General features: G+C 35.7%; 1 protein-coding gene across 18 annotated transcripts in view; it reads left to right on the top strand.

Moving 5' to 3' along the window:
• Positions 1-12,014, top strand: part of LOC142976754 (uncharacterized) — a 248,607-nt gene that overhangs the window by 72,511 nt on the left and 164,082 nt on the right. The window lies entirely within an intron of this gene.

The following is a 12,014-nucleotide window of genomic DNA, read 5'->3' as shown; positions in this document are numbered from 1 at the left end:
ATATTATTAAGTAATTTTCTATAATTGTTTTACATTTTAAAGAGTTATAAATAATAATAATAATAAATAACATTTTTACTGAATTTTATGCCTTCCATGTTTCTTATCAGATTTGCAGAATGTATTTTGATCGTAAAATCCTTTTATTACACTTTCGAATAATGTTATCAGCGTAACCAAGTAATTGTTGGTATTTTAAATTGCAGTAAAATCGATTACCTACTTGCAAATGTATTGAAATATGACTTTTACGGTAGGTACAAGTAATAAATAAATATCAGAATTAACGAATAATGTATATTCGATTTATTTTCATGTTTCTTACATAACTCCATTTATTGTTTCGGACTATACGAGTACATTCAGCTTGCAATCACAGCCAGTGCAACAAGATACCAAAGTGTTAAGCAAAATCATATGAATAATGTATTATCGCAATAATTGTGTCGTTTTAATATGGTAAAATAATTTTAATATATTTATTAATAAAGTAGTAATAATACTCATACTTTATTTCCTTAGTAGTCCAAAAGTTAAGATACGATATGTTTATCTTTGCTTGCCTGCCCATGCAGGCGAAAGCAAATAAAAATGCTTAGGGTCTCTTACATCAAAATTTGATAGTTTTAAAGAACGAGAGTAATCACATAGCTTTCGTTTGTCACCAGAAAAGAAATGGTATAAATGTGGTTAAAATATCATATTATATAATTTAGTGCGATAACACAAAGTTAGACGAACTCAAGTGAACATTAACTTAGTAAAAAGAGAGACGGTGTTATCTTGAAACTTGTACTTAGTTGGCGGTCATTCATCCTTACATCTTAATTGTGATCTGCATATTTTACAGATTTAGACTTTGTGGCTATCTTCATTTTAGAAAAGTTTTTTGTCATGAATTGTGAGATTCTTAAAGACGTTTTTCGTTAAAGCTATGAATAGAGTACGGACATTCTTAATTAATAGCGTATTTTTTTTAGCCCATTACTGTCCCACTGCTGGGCAAGGGTCTCCTTCCAAACGAAGAAGGGGTAAGGCCTTGAGTCCACCATGCTGGCCAAATTCGGATTGAGGACTTTGCATGCCCTCAATAAATGTTTGAAACGAATTTTAGGCATGGAAGGTTTCATCACGATGTTTACCTTATCTATACTAATATTATAAAGCTGAAGAGTTTGTTTGTTTGTTTGTATGTTTGAATGCGCTAGTCTCCGGTACTCTTGGTCCGATTTGAAAAATTATTTCAGAGTTAGATACCTTATTTATCGAGGAAGGCTATAGGCTATATCATCGCGCTACGACGAGTAGGAGCAGAGTACCAGTATAAATGTTACAAAAACGGGGGAAAATTTCACCCATTCTCTCTTATGTGACGCAAGCGTTGTGCTGAAGGTCACCTAGTAAATAATAAATAGAACCATTAAAATTCTTTTACGGACTAAGTAGTTCCGCTTAATTAAAATGCCATTGTTTTAGAATATTATCTTGATTTCATACTTTATATAATGGCTATCACTATCGGCAACCAAGTTACTATTCAGAAAGCATAACAATCTGATTAGTTGCAGAGCAAAACAAGAAAACAAATTCATACCATTATACACGAAAGTATAGGCAGAGGTGTATGAAACACACGGACTTTTAGTCATTAACAATTTTCTGAGGTACATTTAGCGGTAGGTTATCCATTCAATAGAGCTTTTTTATATGAGATTTAACACTAGTGAATAGATAAACTACCGTTAAATGTACTTCAAAAACCGGGGGTTAGTCATTTTAAATGTTAAACTCTCGTTAGTCGACAGTGGAAAATCATGCTAAAGTTACGCCAATTAGTAGGAGAGACAACCAATCATTTATCTTAGGCAGAAATATTACAAATATTGCAAGCAGGTTGATATTTCCCTCAACAAACCACTCGTGTGTAACAAGCACTGTCAGCCACTGACAGCCACTGTCACGCTGTCATATTCACGATAACAACTGTCACGTCACTGGTATCTCGCCGTGTTAATTGTCCGTATTGAACCGATAGTGAACGGTTATTTCGTTATTTATTTACTCGTGTCTCAAGATTTGTTTTATATGAATGGCAATTATGTGGATACTGCATATACCGTACTTTTATCATACTTTGCTTGCACGAGCTCTTCTCGAAAGGCTCTACTTTATACTTTTACGGGTTAATAGTAGGTTGAGATTTTTTAAATAAGTGATTTGATTTGATTGGAAGACCAACTCAAAAAGCCTTCGAGATATATAATTATACCTATGTAATTACAGTTGGTGCCAATTTTGTTTCAGACTAAAATACGTTTGTAAAATTATTAGCACCCATAAATTTTCGAAAAATTGCAATTTTCATTAACAGTAAATATAATGATTAGTTTAGTCTAGAATACTCGTATTCTACTTATTATTATGTAGTTCGGTGCGGTGTGGCGACGGGCGGTCGGTTCCCACGAAGGAAACTAGGCTGTGATCTGCACTACAGTGTACAGTAGGCACTGTACAGGCCACACGCGCACTACACTGTACTGTTCAACTAGCTGCTAGATACAGGTTGATGCTAACTTTGATATAGTTGCTTTTTATATACCTTTGTGATAAGTTTGGTATATTATTAAAATATTTGTAAGGGAATCAATATTTTATAGTTATTTATGACTGGAATAATAGCATTGTTATGCTAATTGACCTTATGCACTTTTGTTTGAAATAATATAACATGGTATCATAGTAATTAAAAAAAGTGGCCAAGAGTTTCTTACCAGCTCTTCTCATTGGTCCTTGGCCCAAAAATGAAACTAGGTATGTCACATAATAATAAGTTATCAAACCGTGTAACGGATCACACACCGTCAATGTCTAACAAAAAAAATACAAATCTATCTTTAACCAAGCACCAAATAAACTCTTCAAGAATTATTGCTAGACTATTTGAAACACCCTGAATTTCACTCTAGATACTCGGACCACTTTTAAACGTCAGTCATATCAGCCTATATCTTAGCGTCAAAGCCTACTGCTATAAAAAGTCTGTGAACGTTTACCAGTATCTCCGCAGTGCTATGAAATTGTATTAGCGTTAATTACTGTCGATTCAGTCTCGATACCGCGGGAATTTATCTCAATTTGTTCGCTACCACACTACAGTACAACATTGGTCGACCATCTATAAATGTATCGTGTTCACGATACATATAAGATTGTACAATATAGTTATAGACCACAGTCGATCTTAGAAGATTTTTTTTTAAGTAAAATTGTTTGTTTTCTTGTTTTTGTTCACAATATGCGGCAAGTAATGAATAAGCACTTTACAGTCTTATACCAAAACTTAACAAAAATTGTTAAAATGATGGAATTGAGGAAAGTATCCCACAAATATGAATCATTGAAGGTTTTCGATCAATTAAACTCTCGTTGGTCTGCTATGGTAAAGACTACGCTTTATGATCCATTAACAACTGTTTAAAGTATAGTAATATACATAGACGTTTAAGTAACAGTCTGAAATAGAAATTTTGAAATCATTATTATCAAAATCCAGCCTAGACCCTTTCTCATTACGAGAGGTGGCCCTTGCCTTGAGATAACTTTAACAAATTATACACTAAAACCGTCGAATTGGTGAAAACGCATAAAATTCTTCAGAAAACCCTTTCTTTAAAATCAAAGACAAATTCATTCAATAGTATATAACAAATGAACCATGAACCCGCCCCAACCCACCTTAATTACAGACAGAGAGATACACAGGTACAACACAAGGTAATTAACACGTGACAATCACTTACTAATTACTACAACGTAATTATTACGATAAGCCCGTATTGATTGCTACTAACTAATTCTACGAGGGACTTATTGAAACACTGAGGTAATTAATTGTTCACTTATAGACTATACCTATAGGCTATATTATTGTAGGTAGTCGAAAGAGAAAAAAATATTATTTTTGACATTGCCTTATTACATAAAAATCACGCTTTTTTCTATTGAGTGTGTGAGTTCTATGCAAATACTGTTGAAAGTTACTTGCGATCCCTAAAAGCTTATTTCGTTTCTTTCTATCCTTTGGTTAGTGGTCTACCGAATAACAAGATTAAACTATTAATACTTCTAGAGGATTATGAAAAGCAGTCCTTGCCTACACAAAAATCTCTGTCATAGTTTAACGACTGCTATCTTAATTGACAACAATCAGTACCAACTTTTATGTGTCCTCTAAGGTACGGAGATGCTCAGCAGAAAAAGAAAGACCACCCATCTAATTCTTGAAGTATATAAATCCTTACCTTATATAAAATTTACATCAAAATATGAACAAGTTTCATATTACACTGAATATATTCAAATACTTTGGCCGAGTGTGACGGACATTGTTGTAAAAGGTCAGTGAACTGGAAAATTATTGTTACACTAGCTTATGACCGCGACTTCGGCTGCGTAGAAATATTTCTCGGGGCCAAAAATATCTTAATGTCTTAGTCCAGGTTATCAGCCCTCAGGGGGGCTTGTGTATCTCTATTCACCACCGTTTGATAGGCACTGTACATTGTTCCTTTTCTAAAATGATGGTTATTAATAAGTTATGTCAACGCTGCAATGTACTGCATAGTGGCCAACTAATTTACGTTAGCAAGTTGTCAACGTGTAAGATGCACGATACCATCGTTGGTTACGAAATGGCATCAAAATAGGTACTGTAGTTTGTATGTTTAAAGGAGACAAACATGCAGTCATACTTACAAAATTTGATGTTTATAATATTAGTGGCAGACTGTGATATCAGTAATGTAAATAGTAATCGTGTTTATAGTTTGTACGTAATAACGTTATGTTTACAAAGCGAACGAAACGACATTTTGCTAGGCAGTTACGGTCTAGAAATAACTTTTTGCGAATTAAATTCTCGACTTTATTGCTAACTTACTATTAGGGTGTTGTTTAATAAATAGAAGTAAATCCTTAAAATCTGTATATACATAAAATATTATGTCTTATTTAGTTATAACAACAATAGGTCTCAGAGGATCTTACGGGCCATTAAACAACTTTTCTTGAGTCGTAAGTAATTAACTAAGATCTTTAAAAAATGTCTCGTAAGACGAATAATATAAACCATACTATTATTTTTATAAAATATGACCCGCGCAACTTCGCTTGCGTCACATAAGAGAGAATTTACCCCGTTTTAGTAACATTTTTTATTGCTACTCTGCTCCTATTGGTCGTAGCGTGATGATATATAGCCTATAGCCTTCCTCAATAAATGGGCTATCTAACACTGAAAGAATTTTTGAAATCGGACCAATAGTTCCTGAGATTAGCGCGTTCAAACAAACAAACAAACAAACAAACTCTTCAGCTTTATAATATTATTATATTATATATTATATATTATATATATTATATATTATATATATTATATTATATTATATTATATTATAAGTATAAGTATAAGTATAGATAAAAGTAAAACTTCAACTTTTTCAAATAAAATGCGTCGAATTTGGAAACGACCCATCACTAATGTATAATGTATTTTTTCCCTCTCTCCAGTAGGTAGGTATATTCCATCTCGCGTGTGGTCCAATCATTTATTTTGTTATTGTTTACAAACCCTTCAACCGGCGTATTATAATATTTTCACTGGCCCGTCATCGTCTAGCCATTGATACCAAACAAACAATTTAATCGTTCCCCGAATAACAAATAAATATGGGAAACGAAACAAAAAACTTTTCGTGTAAATAAAAACAATCTGAGGTCTTCATTGGAGCAACAAATCACTTTGTTTTTGTCCGTTATCGAGAACTGTGGTACAAACACAAGTTCGCTTTTTGATGGTGGGTTCAGATTAGGGATGTTATGTGGCGGGTTTATCGGTCCCGGAGTTGAAGGCGGAGGTTTAAAATTTTATTCATTGGAACCGGATTGGTGGTAAAATTTATCGACGGTTCCGGATTTCTGGTCGGAATTAAATTCAGGGACAATTATTGTACTATGGCTTTTTGTCCATTGCTGCGTATTTTCCAGTTTTAAATGTAAGTACGTAGCTGAAGTCGTGAGCTGAGTTAGAACATAATCAAATGACTCAAATGTTGAAGATAGAAAGATATAGTGTCATGCTAGCTGTATAAAACTATTCCTCTTTCACGGTATATCTTAAAATTATGTTAAGCATGTTAGCAAGCAAAGTCAGAAGACTTAAGTAAATCGGAATTCCCGGCTTTCGAGATCAAGGACTAGTAACATCACTAGCACAGATATATGTCCGATCGTTGTAAGTAATAAAACTCAGATAAAACGAGATTATCTGCCAATATATGTACATTGAAATACGTCGGTTTTGTTGCACTAAAAAGTTTATATTATCAACAATAGTCGAGACAGTTTAACGCGATGAAACTGATACTAATAACTACACTCGAATGATAGTCGATTGTTACGTATCATATTTTTATACGGTTTTATGAGCGAAATATAAAGCTATATTACTATTTTATTGATAACTATAAAAGTTGACGATATGCATATTTTTAGAAGTAATGGTTTTTATTGTGTTTTACTACATTTATGTTTTGTACTAAAACTGTCGCAATGTTGGACACACGCAGTTTTATTTTAAAGCTACGTACATAGTTTCATTTTTGACACATTTCTCGTATATCATTAATTCTAAATCATCGTACACTTCCGCTCGCACATCACTCACACATGCCATTAAAACCGTCACAATTCATCGCACTCGTCACAATGCATAATGCGACACTTTTGTCGCTGTCACAATAACGTGCAGCTAATAAAAACACCATTGACTCCCGGAACTGAACAAAACATTATAAATCACACCGAAGGAAGCACGCTCAATAAACAATTTTTTTAAGTCGTTATGAAGGGCTCGAGCTCCGCGGGTTGCAGCCATTGTGCCTCGCGCCCAGCTCTCCCAGCCCCTACACAATGTGAGAGATACCATCGCACTTATATCTGAGAACACTCGCGTACTCGTAATTGTAGCTAAATTATAGGGTACGATATTTGAGTAGTGTGATGTGTGTCAAAATTCTGTCGATTAGTGCTCGGATAAGGACGCAGCTGCGAATAAAACCCCCGGTGTTCTATTGAAAGTAATTCAAACGAAATTCCAGGTATTTGAAAGAAATGATTCTTTGTGACACTACAGTCATAACAACACAGCACACGTTGTAGTTACGACGTCACACAAATTGTCACAAAACACTCACATAAACGTAAACATCAAAGCTTATAACACTTTATTTTCTCGTTCACTACAATCAAGAACGTTTGTTCCATATATTTTATCACTATAGTTATTTACTCTCCGACCCACGCAGTTAAATAAATATCTCAATTATACAGATGATTGGCTCCATTCACAAATACGTTCAACAACAAATCAAGGTAGATGGAGCAATATTTCAATCATATCGCGATTCAATTTTCTTTATCGGCCTTTGTTCTAATAGAGAATAAGAAGAAAAAATAAAGATTATTCGATAGGCTAACGCGATTCGTGGTCCGGTGCGCCCAGCGAGAGGTCCACGTCGGTGGTCCGCGCGCCGCCGCCGGGGGCCGCCTCCCCGCGCATATATCACGCAGCGACGCATCCACTCGCGACTTTTATACGCGTACGAGCTCGTTATTAGCAAAAAAAACACGTGAGACAACCCTTATTGGAAACCGAACCGGACTTTCGGCTTAAACCCTGTGACAAATGGGGTCTATCGCCGCCGCTTCGATTTGTAAAATTTTTCATCTAATTTTTATCATACATCATCGCAGTTTTCTGTTTAGGTTGAAGCCTCATCCGTCATAGGTATCGGGTCATTAATTAATTCGGCTTATCAATTTTTGCACATTGAAAATGAATTACAAACGCAAAATGAAATATTAGATGTGGCGCCAGATTTTGCCTTGTGAGTACCGGAGTAAAGCGTTTTATTACATTTGCGAGGTATTAATTTGTTACATAATTATTCAATTACGCATTCGGTGAGCTGTGACCGCTAATACCGCTGATGAATCATGTCGCGGTGGTATTCCACAAGTATTTAATGAGAGAGGCTCGTTCGTTAGCGGCATTGTGCGCACAATGACACGTTGTCCGGCGGTAATTACTTCATTAGCTACTACACTACTAATTATTCACGCTGCTGATAATATACTATTAATTGGTCACTTAGTTTTAATAAGTGGCGCTTTGTGTACATTCAATGGAGAATTGTGTGCTTAAATGCACTTAGCGTTGGATTATGATCACATCTAGTAGGAATTCTTCCTAGTCTACAACTATTACTGAATTTTCGTATGTAAGGTAGGTCAACGACATTCTAAGAAAATTCTTATATATTATATTAATGTCACGCCGCCGTAATAAAGCTTAAGGGTTAAGAAACTTAAGTTTTTGCGGTCGATTTAACATCACTTATAACTAAATTACATTTTATCTTTGTTATACCATCCATCACGATTTGAATGACAACAATAAGAATTCTCGAAAACATACAATTAATCATTCCTTACATTAAGCACCTTTAAAGGGATTGGACGATAAACTTATCAATAGCCTCAATCACTATCTGTATAATTATGTTGGAGACTGAGTTACGCAATGAAAACATTTAATTTTGCTGGTAAGCATCGATAATTGGTTGACATTTCCAGGTTATTTGATTTATTAGATGCTTATTTGCTCGCATGAATTCACGAATATTGTTGACATAATTCCATCACTAATTCGGTCCCATTGAGCCAATGGGACTCCATCAAATATAAACTCGATTTAATGATCATAAAACGTAAGTAGTAATCCCATCGAGTCGTCAGCCGTCACTTCGTCAGCTGGAGTGTGCTCGGGGTGACGTGTCACCGCGGGTTCCCACATTTATCCGTCGTTCTAACGAGGCCGCCGCTCGTAGGCTCCGCCACTCATTACGACCAATAGGTTATCAGCGCGACGAGTGCAATTACCGGCCAGTTATAACTTGTCGGTTATACACACAATTAGTTAATTGCCGCCCCCGTCCCGCCCGCAGTGAACACTGAACACAGCGAACACGTCGTGCGTGACGACCCTCGCTGGACATGATTATCTGTTTGTTTTTCTCTCTCGTTCGGTTCGTTGCTAGTTTTTATAAGTTTTGCCAAAGTTTCCTCTGCAAGGGACGTGGGTTATACGATTTTATTGATCCACTGCGACACAATTTGGTCCGATGAAACTTATACAGCCTACGACAATCTGATATTAAAGCGATCGGCTTCCCTTTATTTCGGCCCTTTATGTAAATACGATCGGACCCAAAAATAATATTTTTTAATTAAAATGGTTTTGGGTCAGCACAATTGAGATTAAACCCGATACGAAGCGCTCTGAATAATTGCAATATTGCACTCACAGCTCCGACTGTGCCAGCGAATGATGCAGAAACAGCTGAATCAAGAAACTTGCCGCTGTTGTAAATGTTGGGAACAGCAAAAATATCAAAAGACATCGGTAAATTCAGTTGAAATGGGGGCCGAGCTATAACCTCCATGTGCTCCCAAAGGGTTTGATTGTGATACATATTTACTATATGGAAGTAAATCCGGCAGAATGTGATCTTCCTAAGTATCCTGTCCGACCTTTGTCAAAGTCATGCGCTCGTCCGACTATCGATACGAAATTAACTATTAATAAAGTTGTCGGCCTCTACAATATGTAACGTTATGATAATTCATGACGGAAACCGGAAACTTATACAATACACTTCTAAGAAATTGTTACGTAGTATTCGTACACTTTTTCCATTTATTTTTTCTGGTCAAACTAAATTAATATCAGTATTGGTTTTTCCTGGTAACAATCTGTAACACGAGGGACCACTGATACTCTAAGTATTTGTCTGAACTCGGAGAACTAGTTATTTGTTCATTTCGATATATTCAATTCCGCTCACTGAACCAGAAAACGAATAACAATACACATGGCGGATTTAAGAGAGTAGACTTGCAAGCTACCTGGAAGTGTTTCGATACGATGTGCGTGTGTTGATATAAGGCGGCTTTTAACGAGCTTCAGTGGAAAGTGAGTGGAGCAGCCGACTTCAGACAATACATCAATCACTCGGGATCATCCGGATCTACTCCATATTTATTTATTTCGTTCCGTCGAGACTCTTCCGCGGGCGATACTCTGAATTGAATTATATTGGAGCTCGAGAATGTAATGTTACGTGCTGATTAAAGATCAAGTGTATTGCTTTTTATCATCGCGATTTGGCCGTCTGCTTTATTAAGACTGCGCAAGCAAGATTTTTTGTGTAGGAATGGAAGTTATTTTTTGTTCTCAAGAAACCTGTCAAATAATGTAGTCTCGCTGCATAACTTATTTAAAGTGAAGTCTTATAACTTATTCAATTCGATACAATTAAAATGCATGACACTTAACGTGTTGAATGATTCATTACAGCCGCGGGTATTAAGCACTTGATTAAATTGCCGCAGAATATGCAAGACAGCTTATAGATGGATGTAGTGCAGCAAAAAATGTATTAACATCTCTTTGTACTTAAGTATCTTGTTCTTAGATCAAATATAGTTTGAAATAGTCCATAAATCATGAGATCTATTCTACAAGAATCGTAATAGAATCCATCCATTCAGAAGTGTTTGAAGTGAGCCGTATAGAAATGTAAAATAATTTAAAATCGTCTTTGTGCTTCGAGTGATAGAATGGACGGTGGGTGTCGTGGAATAATCTGCGGCACAGCATCAATCTTCTGAATGGAGGGGGTTTTTAAAAAGGTCCCTCAAAGATTAGCGGTCGACGTGACATGTTACTGAATACGGTTTAAACGCGTTAACGATGTTTTCGGTTTTGCGTGAGAGACGATATTTTTACCTGGTACTTTTGAGATTACAAAAACGCTCGACTGAAATACAATAGAATCAAATGTTTCCTGAACCATATGATTGTCATTAAACTGCATGGGAATTCCATAGTATTATAATTAACTAGTGATTGAAAATTTATTGGTTTTTTCTTGCATTTTGGAAAAAGGTTTTTATGCTTATCTATTTTATAATTACATCATTAGTAGTAGTCCGGAGTTAAGTAATGTGTCCGATACCTGAATGACATTGAGATAAAACGAAACCAAAATGAGACCACTCTATTACTGTACGAACAAACCACGACTATCTCAAAACAAATTAAATAGTCAACCAGTTTATTTATAGATTAAGGATCACCGCCACTAAATCAAATTCGTTCCCTGATAGTCGAGATGTAGGCAATTAATCAAACAACCACAAGATTTGTCACTCTCATGACATCGCGATAGTGTTCCATTATTCCCATTAAGGACTATCACTCCGTTCGTGAGCGCTCGGACACTCTCGACACAGCTCTCGACACCGCCGACACTACCGACACTACCTCAGATAAACCGTTCCGCGTGAATTATTCACGAGTGCAGAGACACGCGCGTCAATCTCCGAGTGTCGTGAGTGTCGTGTGAGGTGTCCGACACTTGACAGTATTAATGAATCGATGTACCGCCTGCCTGTTACCGTGTGATATGCTCCCGGACAGTTTGCTAAAGAGCATTCGGTTAGCATTACAAATGTTGTTGTGGTACATTTTATTCTGAAATACGACTGGAATCTAACTTCCGGGTTTCTCATTCTTTAGAAGTTCTTGTTTAGTTTACCTTAAAATATATCTCAACTTATATGTTTGTTTTGTTATTTTGCAGTTACAGTATTATTTCGTTCTTTTGCTTTAAGCACTGCGACTTCTTTACAGTTATGTGGATAGTTTTATTAATACACTTAAAATTGCATAGTGAAAATTTCTTAAATAATAATGTTTTTCTTTCTTGTTGCAGGTATGTGCCGATAATACTCCACTCCTAGTTAAGGTATAACTTTGACATTTAAATTATTTTGTTCAATACTTAAAACGAAAATATATTTAAAGGTTCTAAGATACAACAACAAACAAT

This window comes from Anticarsia gemmatalis, chromosome 11 (genome assembly GCF_050436995.1).
Source record: "Anticarsia gemmatalis isolate Benzon Research Colony breed Stoneville strain chromosome 11, ilAntGemm2 primary, whole genome shotgun sequence".
NCBI lineage: Eukaryota > Metazoa > Arthropoda > Insecta > Lepidoptera > Erebidae > Anticarsia > Anticarsia gemmatalis.
Note: the sequence above shows the minus strand (reverse complement) of the source record. Positions and strands in the feature narration are given on the sequence as shown.